This window comes from Ambystoma mexicanum, chromosome 7p (assembly GCF_040938575.1).
Source record: "Ambystoma mexicanum isolate Mex_15411 chromosome 7p, UKY_AmexF1_1, whole genome shotgun sequence".
Taxonomy (NCBI): Eukaryota; Metazoa; Chordata; class Amphibia; order Caudata; family Ambystomatidae; genus Ambystoma; species Ambystoma mexicanum.
The window spans coordinates 321,249,718-321,261,744 of record NC_090939.1 but is presented as its reverse complement, the minus strand read 5'-3'; positions in this window follow the sequence as shown (position 1 = coordinate 321,261,744).

Genomic DNA, 12,027 nt, shown 5'->3' with positions numbered 1-12,027 from the left:
CATCTGTACAAACGCTGTGGGAAAAATAAAGTTGTCCTTTGGATTCTGGGCTTATTTTACGAACTTCAAAGGGAAGTGTTCCTTTTCCAGGTGGCAGGAAGCTTTTGGGCGGGCTGGTGAAAGGATTATAACACGATCTGTCAGGCTGCATGCAAAACTATTTTTTTCCAGTCAGTCTGAGATAAACTGTTCTGTTAAGCAGGAGCGGGCTGCTAGTCTTAAGCCGTAAAAAGGAAACAGGCCTATCAGTGCCTTTAACGTTCACTGATGCACGGGTGAAAGTGCACTCTAAAGTTATAAGCACGCTGATGGCAGGTCAATTGATTGTGACCTAGAATTGTGCTCTGCAGTTAATAATTGCATAGCAGCCCAGACATGTGCTTATCACCTATGTTTACTTTACACGTACGTGTTGCCACGAGAAAACACTTTGGAGCTGGTGGCCGCTTGCCGACGCTAAATGGTAAATGCTTTCCAGCATAGCCTGCAAACAGAGCCAGGTGCGAGATAGCGCCATTGCTCAAATGAGACCATACGTCGCCCGGTGTTACTGTCTAACGTCAAGGCAAGGTCATGTGAAACCGGAGACACTGCAGAAAAAGGCTTCTCTTACTCACGATCGACAAACTGCGTATTAATGTTATACACTTTCAGAATCCACGCATTTGTATTTCAGATGAACCAAACATTGTAAAACTACAATTTCAATAGGAAACGTGCCCTGTAATACGTTCAATACCGTGTCTGCATTCCCAACTTTAGGATTTCATAATAAATGCAAGATAACATTAGGCCATCTGAAACATGTATTGTGATCATTTGAAGGATATTAATTTAACATTTACAAAACGGCACAGGAAGATTTTTCTATTCACGTATCACTGTAGGAGTATCTCAGTACAGCCTCTGTCCTTGTGAACTCGAAACAAAACACGCTAAGCAGTAGGCAGTGGTGGTACTCACAGAACTTCACAAGCAGGTACTTGTTTTCTTTCAGGGCCCTTGCAAAGTTTTCACTCGTCAACCCGAGGACACCGGCCTCCTCTTTGATTTTGGGCGCTTTGCTTTTCTTGACCCTTGCAGGCTTTGGTGCCTGCCATCAAAGACCCATCCTGCACTGTAAAAAAAAGAGCCACTGGGAGCAAGGCGGCACTCGCAGTTCACGCGGCCCACCCCCACCCACACCCACAACAATTTGTTTTGGAGAGAGAGAGCGCTCTGCCTGAGCTGGGCTCAGGCTGCCTCCTGACTGGCGCCACGCCGGCCTGCCGGGCCCGGCAGGTGGCTGGAGCACTGACAGCAGAGAGCCTCATTCATCACAGAAAGTTAACACTTAATTGTTAACTTTCTTTGATGAGTGCATTCTCTATCTCCGCAGCAAGCCGTGATTAAGGGCAGCTGCAGAGGGGAGTGCCGGTGCCGAAAAAACACTTCCGGTGTCGGGGACCGGCAACCACCGGCACAAATTAAGCACTGAGGCCGGGCCCGGGGGCCTGCCAATAATAAAAAAAAAAAATTTGATTTTTTTTTTTTTTTTTTACAAAAAAAAAACAGCCCAGAGGTGGCTGCCGGAAAACCGGCCCCAGGGGACCCCAAAGTCGTTCGGCCACGGGCCGAAAGACCGAAAGGGCCAGTCCGACCCTGGATGTTCCTGCGGGCCAGATGTATCTAATCATCTATATAGTATTGAAACCCTAGCCTTTTGTACACCTGAATGATACGTTACATTCAGCGCAGTCAGTTCCTACGTATCCCTAGCTTTGGTCTGTGGATGAGAAGCCCAGTGACGCAGCTGCATGTAGACAACAGTCTTCCCCTGCATATAGTTGGTGAAGATGTGTCAGTTCCCGAGCTACCCAACTCCTAAAGCTTTCTTCAGCTCTGTCTGGTTAAAAGTATGGGTTATCCCATACAGGGGTCAGCGGACCCATCTCCACTGGAGCCCCCCCATCTCCTGGCCACCCTATTCCAGTTATGTATTGTATTTTTCGGCGATGTCAACAAGGAAAACTCCTCCCTATGAATTTCCATTTCCCAGAAGGGAATTTGAGAGAGGGGACACCGGGAGCATGATTGTTCAATTTGTATCAACTTAAGCTTCAGGTCTCCCCTCCTCAAAGTCAGCATTTGTGATATCTGTGCTGCCAAACTATACTTATGAGCATCAGGGAGCTTATCCATCTCAACAGAACTGTCCTTGGTATGAATGCTTTTTTCTTCCCCCACATGAATTTGAGCATCTTTGCTTGAAGCAACTGTAAATCAGAATCAGGGACTGGCAAGCATTGGTATAAAAATCTGGGTATCAGGTTCATCTTGACCACCGCTATCCTTGCAACCCAAGAGATTTCCTGCTTATTCTACCTATATAGGTGCTCAGCAAATTCTTTAAAAAGCAGCTGGAAGTTGCATTCAAATATATGAGATGCAGTTTTGGGAATATAAACCCCCCAGGTCATCTATGGCCATCTGGGCCCACTTTAATGGGCATATCTCAGAGACCCTGTCCCTCCCCCGGTTCAACAGTGACACACCAAGGCCACTTGTCTTGGAATAGTTGACTGGGAATCCTGAGGCCAGCTCAAAAGATGTTTTTAGCTCTGATACTGTGTCCATAACGTCATCTGCATAGAGGGATATTTTTTATTCATCACCTTCAATCTTGATCACCCGAATCCTGCTGTCAGCTCGGAACCTAATTGCGAAAGCTTCCATAGACAAAGCAAATATCAAGAGGGACAAGAGGCATGCCTGTCTAGTACCTCTTGTAATTGCTAAATTGCTATTTTTGGTGTAAGAACCCCATTCATTCTTATTGTCATATAGGGTAGCTGGTAGTTAGCCAGTAACAATTTTCTAATAGTCCGGCCGAATCCGAATGACTCCAGCGTAAAAAGAATGTAATCCCAATCCACCTCATCAAAAGCCTTTTGGGCATCCAGGGATATAATCCACATTTCAATCTATAATCTATAATAATATTCAAAAAGTCTGCAAATCTTATCCTGGGTGCTTCTTTCAGTTATGAACCCCTTTTGATCCTCGTTGATCAATAACAAGAGGGTAGACATCACCCTACATGCCAGGATCTTGGAATACATTTTTGCATCACTATTCATTAAAGTAATTGGTCTGTATGATTCACAGCATGCAGGATCTTTGTCCGGTTTCGGTATTAATAATGCTACAGACTCCTACATCAATGGTGTAATCATACCCATGTCTGAGAAGTAGTTATACAGTTGTGTCAGGTGAGGGACCAGTTGGATTTGAAATTTTGTATAAAATGCTGATGTAAAGCCTTCGGGCCCTGGGGCTTTTTACTTCACGGTTTTAATAGCCCATTCCACCTCTGATGCCAAAATCAGAGCATCCAGGTCTCGTTTAAGATCCACCAATAAACATGGCAGACCTGTGCCTGACACATAGCGCACCTGGTCCTCTGCATGACAGGCCTTTTTGGACTTCAGTGCCGCAAAATATGTATGGAGTTCTTCCAGCTTCCTTGCCTCATCATAATGCATAGTGCCTCATTTCTAATCCCTAGTACACTATTCTGCGTTCAAATCCTTTTTAGTTTATAGACTAAAAGGCAGTTTGCCTTATTGCCATTAACATAATAATGTTGTTTAGTTTTAAGTAAGGTCTGCAATGATCTATCTGCTAGATGTGCTTCCATCTAAGCCCTAGCCAGTTTAATTTTCCAAAATGCTGGCCGAGTTCTGTTTGCTTTATGTTCGGCCTCAACTGCCCGGATTCGCCTTCTCTAGTTGTGTCTGGATTATTGTTTGGGCCCTTGCACATGCCACCATGGAACTCATTATCTCCCTCCTTATTACCTCCTTCATGGGACTCATATGGTCGCCAAAGATCGATCTGGTGTAGTGCTATCGCGAAAGTAGTTCAAGATCACTTCAGCTATTTCCTGACACAGAACGTTGTCGTTTAGTATTGGACAGTACAATTTCCAGCAATAGCGGCTCTGGTTAGGTTGTTGGGACACCCTCAGTGTTGCGATTACTAGAGCATGGTCAGAGATTAGTCAGGGTACTACATAGATCTCATCTATACAGGGGTACCTGATAACAGTATTTGGTCTATCCTGGATAGCCCCTCATGACCATGAGAATAAAACTTGAAATCTCGGGGCTCATCATTAAACACTCCATGTGTCCACCTCACCTAGCTCCCAAAGAATTCTGGTGAATGTGATTGCATTCCTATAGTCCAATCCTGAGCCCGTCACTGTTCTTCTGCAGTCCGTTCAGAGCCTGTGGGTCCACACCGAGCACCCTGGCACTGCACAGCCTATTCGCTCTCTCCCAGCTCTGTAGTGCTCATCCGGAAGATTGTGCTGCACCATTTTCTTCACACATCAGTTTCCACCTGGCCAGGATCCTACTGATCCTCGTTCTTCTATGCAGCAGGGTAACGAGGCATGGGTGCCATCTTGGCTCAGTGCTGGCTGCCTCCGAGACACTCCATATCTCAGCACCTGCAGATGCTCAGGGGTCCAAAGTCGCCACATCGGTGCAACATCATTAGCAGTCTCATCCGCTGTCATCAACATTGGGATCTGTGTTTAAAGAGGGTGTCTATCAGACCCCATGCCCCTCTTCATGTCGGAGGCATTCACAGGGCCATCAGTCTTAATGGCGCTCCAGGCCACACCCCAGTCAGAGGTCTTTTAACCAGGCAGTGTTGTGGAAAAGCACTACCTGGTCCCAAGACTGTGATGCTGGAACTGCGTTGGAGGGACAAGGCCTCCATGTCCTTGTACTGTACTCCCTTATCATGTGTGTTCTGGGCTGTTTTCTGCACAGGAGTCCAGTTGGGAATACTTGCAGTGCAGCTCTTATTCTTTTTGTTGTGGTGAACAGAGACCCTTGGGATACCTTTATGGCACCCATGGGTGGGGGTACAACCTGTGTGTTGTTCGCAGAGCAGGGTATGGGCTGGTGGCAGCTCCATGCTGAATGTGACAGGAGCTCTCGAGTATCCTCCATGTTGGGATATGCAGGCCCTGCCATAGGAATCAGTTGATTCTTGATAAAAGGCAAGATGGCCCTTGGTGGCACTTGGTTTATATTGCCTATTACCTTGTTTTCCCAAAGTCCTGGGAAGCCCTGACTCTGTCCTTCCCCTGACTGGCTGTTGTGTGGAAGAACCATATATGGTATTGTGGGGAAGTCCAGGCCAGACTTGCTGGAGCCTTCACAGTGACTGCATGTTGTGGGTACACCCTTGGGCTGGGACCTGTATGAATAGAGTGTGTGACCAATATGCATTCTTTGTTATGGGTGTCTGGTTTCTGTGTGTGTGACGCAATGAATGAGACACCCCTGTCTGAAACTGACATGAATGCAGTGTGGTGTGCCTAAAGCCTGGGTGTTTGCCCCAGTCTTCATTCCTTGTTATGGGTGAATGGGTGGAAGTGAATAGCCTGAATGCCTGTGAGCCTGATTGGCTGCCTGCCTGCATGAATGTCCTTCTGTATGATTGGCTGATTGAGCCTGGCTCAGCCAGAGTGAATAAGGGACAGCTGTGTATATCTGGGTACCTCTCACTTACCAATTTGTTCAGAAGCTAAGGTTGAAACTTGAAGCTCATCCTTGAAGCCCAGTTGGAAGAAGAAGAATTGCTGCTGCATTTCCTTCAATGAAATCTAAAAGCTGTCGAGTCTGTCGAAGACTGATCCGAGAGAGGACCTGGCTAGGAGACCTCTCCCTGAGCTACAAGGGACCATCGCGCAAAAAACTGCTGTTCTTCATCGAAGCACCCTGGAAGCCAGTCCCGAAAGGCTGTTGACCGGAGAAGGGGTCCGCTGAAAATCCTGAAGAGAAGCACCGGGACATCGAGGCCATCGAAGTCCATTGCCCTCGACCGGGGATCAGAAGATTTCCGTGCCCGCTGGAAGCCAGCCAAGCCATGTCACCCAGAAGTGGGGACACTTTGACGCTGTGCTGCTCGAAGACCAGAGCCGCAAAGGTTACACCTTTGCCTAAGAACATTTGACAGAGGGCTCCCTTGCTATCACTATTGACAACTTTGTCCCACCAGAGAAAGTCAAGGTCACCGGCTAGAAAGGAAATCCACCGGTCGGTTTCCCGCCACTCGAAGCCGACAAAGACATCCTGAGGACACTGACGGAGTGACGATCCAAGGTCCAGGCCGTGTTTGAGTCCAGATCGCCAAAGCTATCCTGAGGTACGTGCTGCGACTGCAGCACCGACAGGCCAGAGGACCGCCGAAGAAACTGCCGACACCCGACGCCAGCTGCCGGTTCTACATCCATCACAAGAGTCTTCTTTGTGGCACCGAAAACTTTGCATCGAGGCGGACCACATGCCTCATCTTTCCAGGACTTCCACGAACGATCATTGAAGAGCACAACAAAGTCGAAACTGCTGTTTCGATTTCCACATTTCTTCGAGGATCTCAACGCCATGTGGCTCCTGCTGTGAAGGTAGTCCACACTCAAGGGACCCGTCAACGAACCATGAAGAAATTCCATCCATTCCATCTCAGGTACATTAGGGTGATTGAACTTTTTCACTAGGAAGCAAGACATTAATGGACTGGGCTTGTTAATACTTTATTACAGGTTGCCCAGGTGGGGGCATCCTCACTTAGAATTGTGTCTCTATAGCTAAAGAAAGCATTCTGCCATTATTTAATTTAACCTGCCTTCCTTCCTTATGTTCTATGTTGATACATCGTGCTGCATGATTTGTATGCTACATAATAACTGTCAGCAGTTGATGCATTTTAATAGAATTAATAGATAAGGAAGGTACCACATAGACATTGTATATATTTGTCATATTAGAAATACCAGAGTGCAAAGTGTGATATTGACTTGCGTATATATATCTGAACTTTATTTTTATTTATAGTACTCTGTTAGCACATAACATAGTGTGTGGACATTCCTTTGTGGGGGGCTTGTGGACTCACTGTACTTAAGAACCAGCCTGCATCACCTCCTGAGAGCTTAATCCTTGGTTGTTTGTCCATAGCTACCATAGAGAGAACCTTGTCTGGGGTGCTCTGTGCCTCTACTCTGCCATATAGAGGGCAGAAGTACAGATACCCCCCTCCAGTCTTTACAAAGACACCAGCTGGAAAATCTACGTTATTCAAACCCTGATGATGAGCGTGACATACTTAAAACGACTATAAATGCAAGATTGTTTGCCAAACGTTTGTGACTAGATGTATAGGTGGGTAAATTAAAGGAGCAGCTTTGCTTTGGAGACCTCAGCACGCAACTCATTGCTGATGTATATTGTAGCAAGATTACGTGGGCTCCCGTGCAAGGACTCCAAAGCCTGCTTAAACACATCTGCTTGCAACAGCACAGATATCAGTGGGTGAAACTGATGTCCATGCAGTTGGTCTGTTTGTAAAGGCCCGTTTGTAAACACACACAACAGTGTACTTATCAGACTCAACTAATGGTACAAGAATTGTTTTGTTCATGAGAATCCATGCAACAGCGTTTCTAGATCATTTATGTGATCCGATGTGTAGATTTATATACGTGTGTGTACTGCAATATTAGATTATTAGGATAGCTTGTAAAGTAACAGTATTCTCATTAGTGAAGTAAAAAAGCATTCTCGTTAAACATGAATATCTTCATCAGGTTCAATTTCGTTTATTTAAGGAGCGCTTTCATAGGAGCCCACACAATCCTCATACTTAAAACGACGACTAACGGTCTGGACAGCAGAGACATGTCAGAACGCGACAAGCTAGCCCTACATAACACCATTCTACATAAATATCTGGCCTACTTACACTAAGGTGAGCAGGAGCGCAGCACCTTCGCTCTTGTCAACACTGTGCTTGAAGCTGCCCCTATAATACTGCCACCACTGCCAAACACAAACGTTGATGCACATGTTCAAGAAGTACTCGTGAACAGTAACCAATGCTACAGGAAGAATGCTGAGCCGCTGGGGAGGGAAAGATGTAATTTCCTGAACAGCTATGGGAGTGGCCGCTGAACTGAAGGTCATCATCATCTTCATCATCATCAACACAACTTTATTCAGAAATGAATTCCATAACAGTTACAAAACATCAGAGAAGGAAAAACGAAGCTGGAGAAAAATAGTACACCAAACACGATAATATCACATTCCACATTACAGATAAATACACTATTGCATAATTCTCCGTAAAAAATCTCCTCTTCTTCCATGCACTTAACACATAAGTAGAAAGAGCAAATAGGACATCCGCTGTTTTTTAAACTTTTACAAAGATGTTCAACAACAATCATAGATGACATGTCCCAGTTCTGCATACAAGCTTTTAAGTTCCTTTTCCTAATTGTATCATATTGGGGGCAAATAGAAAGGAAATGTTGCAAAGACTCTCTCTCATCAGGAGAGAAAGGGCACATAGGTCCCACATTTTCATCCCACTTGGCAACCACTGGTGCTAAAGGTAAGTTAACAAGCCGAATCTTGATTAATAAACAGCATTCCAGGATCATCCAAGAGCGATGGATATTCTTCCATTACGAAATCCTCTTTGCATGACAAATATCCATAGCCCATGGCTAAGTTTACGCTTTTCTAAACATATTCACCATAAACAATTTGGGTATACTTCTCAACGTCTCGGGAGGATAGCTCGGAGCAATGCGCTCGCCTTGGAAGCAAGATGACGCAGGGCAACACAGGTTCGATCCCCGAGTCCCCGCTTAGAAACCTCTGGGTATTAAGCATGTTACAAATAACCAATTACAATAACTACTATTTTACAAGAGCATTAATTATCTTGGGGTGGTACCAAGCATCTCCAGGCCCAACCTAAGGCCAAGCTCTTTCATATTCTTGAACTACTGGAGCATATGCAGCAGTATATCTCTCAGTGCTTCTCGAAATTTCTGGTGGCTTTCCCACACCTAAATGCGTATACACAAAACAATAGGCTTAAGCGCAATCAAATCTGCTGTACAAAGAAGGCCTAATTCCTAATCCATTTGTAAATTTGGAGTTCTCCTCAGTACCCTCAAATGTTTTTTCAAAATGTTATTTTTTGTTACTGCCAGCATTTTAGTCATACTTGCCCGTCACACTTTTGTGCCATAGAGGGCACTTGGGCTCTATAGATTTCAGAAGCAGGTGGCACAGAGCTACATTTTGCCCTGTTGGAAAAAGCCAAGATTCCAGAACATTATCCCCGCGGACACATCAACTTTTATGATATGCTGTTCCCACATTCCATTAGAGTAATGTTTTACACCGAGATACTCAAAGCGAGAAACCTCTTTAATCTGGGCACCATTAAATTCAGGGATCATATGTGAACGCCACCCTGAACATCTTCTACACCTCATATATTTGGTTTTGAAGGTGTTTACCACCAAACCTTTTTTTGAGCAAAACTGAACAATTTGGCCAAACCACTTTTTTAAACCCATGGGGGGTGCAATATCATCAGAAAATAATCGGATTCCTATTTTCTCTCCTGCCAACGTTGGGGCGTCTGATAGCCCCATTGGTTCTAACACATTGCAGAGATATTGGACGATAGTTTTTGTGGGTCAGCACTATTGCCCTTTTTAAATATCTGAGCAATTTCAGCAAGGCTCCATGCAGTGATTTAAGGCTGGTCCACATGATTACATTAAGCAATTTATACAAGTATAGCACCCATATTTCTGATCTATTGTTTTATATGTCTACCAGCATATGATCGGGTCCCGGGCTTTGACCCTGACCAGACAGTTTACAGCCTGGGTGACTTCATCCAGGGTCATTGAAAGCTGTGTTATATCCAAACCCCAAAGTGGAGAATCATGAAGTACTTCCTGATTATGTAAGAAATCAAGTCTGTCTTTGTGATACAATCCTGAAAAGTGTCAAACCACATAATTTCAGGGATTACAGATTGGAGAGGATTTTGCTGCTTGTTGCACCCATCGTCACGATTTTCCAACATTTCCCGGCATCATGGTCAGCGAGGGAGCATTTTAAAGATTCCCACATATTTAAATAATAAGCTGCTTTCTTCCTATAAATGGTTTTATTCTAATCTTTTCTAAGAGCTTGAATTTCTTTCCTCCCCTTCGGAGAACAATTGTTTAGAGCATCCAGTAACTTGGATTTGGAAGACCTACGTTCCTGGTCATACCAGCCTTCTTTTCTTAGCTGAAGATCCTTTATATCTTTAACCGCTTAGTGAGCCATTTGCTAAATATAGTGATAATCCTACCCAATGACTCAAATATGGCATGATCATTTTCGGGCCCGCACCCTTACAAGCTCAATATCTGGCATCGCCTGTGAGTATGCTTCATCTAAACAATTTCCGAGTTCTGGTTGTAACCCATTTCAATCTCCATCTATTGTTCAATATGGCATGCACTAGGGCTTCATTTGACTGCTCTCCTTGTTGTATCTGCACAAATTAAGTCAAAACAAGCAGGTTATGGTCACTATGACTTTTTCCCCTGTCCCTCAAAAGATTTAACCAAGGCCCATGTATCCAAGGTATCCAGGTTTACCATAGCATAGTCAACATGACTAAGCTTCTTACTGCTATGGTACGCTGGGACAGGGGGAACATCTGTGGGAACCTGGCCATTACATGCTTGCAGTCCCATACATAATAATATTTCTGCAGTTTGAACTGCGTATATATAGACTGGTTTTATTATAGGGGCGTTGAATTCATGAATCCACCAAACTGCGTCCTCCTCATTCATAAATTCATGCAATTCCACAAGCGGCTGGAATTGCAGATTCATATCCCTACAACGGCCAATTTCAATTGACCCCCACACTCTTGGTCAATTTCTGATGTCAATCCCTCTAGGATGTTCAAGGTTGCCAGTGCCCTTTTGCCATACGATCTGTTATAGATGTTAGAAATGCAGAATTGAATTTCATATTCGAGCTCCACTATCAGGCATTGCAAATCATGAGGATGGGTCTCTAACTCAGTAACCTCAGCATTTAGTGATGTATTAATCCAAACACATAGCCCTTCACTCAGACTCCCTACTCCACTCGTTGATCTAGTTGCTGTGATTTGGAATGTGGAAAATCCTTCCAACATGGGTAAATCAAGAGCCCAAGTTTCCTGGAAACATAACATGTCAAACCTGCTCATAATTTGTATTCAATTTGGATCAACCAAGTGCCCCAGAACCCCTGCCACATTCCATGATGCTAGCTTCACCTCATTAGGTGACAACCCAATCTCCTCTTGGGCAATATTTCCAACCTGACAATTGGGTGGGAAGGGCGAGGAGTATCAAAACAAAGCAGGGGCCTGTGCAGTAGTCATCAGCAAGAGGGTTTGGGTTTGCCTTGAACTATGAATTGGGGATCTGCCTCTTAACTCAGTCTTTAAGCCACTTGCTTGAATAACTCTCACATCTATTGACAACAAACCAGACCTTAAATGATCATTCCTCAGACTTAATTTACTAACATATAACCCCAGCTGTGTAGCTTGACAAAAACGTTCTGCTATCAGGATATCAGATCTTATAACAGAGAAACATTGTTTTCCAGGTCTTAACCAATTAATACATTTGTTAATGAGGCTATCCGGTCTTCTCTCCCCCCATGCCTCAGTTTTGAGGCATTTATTAGATATATGAAATTTTCCCCAGGCCCTGCACTCCTACATAATGGTTGGTTACTAGTAACAAAACCACTCTGTCTTGGTGTAGCTCAACCAAACCCCACTCTGCTAGCCTGTTGCATTTGAGGGTCCCTTTAAACAAACGGCCTGGGTGGTATTCCTTGGATTGGGCTTGGATTATTTGTGATGTGGTACTCAATTACTTTACTAACAGTGTTTAAGTCTGCGTTTTTCCTGCAGGGAGATCCCCAATTTGTTTTATTTGACTTGGGGGTAATACCCTCCCCGTGCCCATAGTTCGCTTCGTATCCCTTATTTCTTCTTTCACTTCATTTACCAATAATTTGAGGGCCAGAATTTCACTTTTAGCCCAATGACAACCTTCATGCCTAGTTTTCGCACAACCCAAAGTTT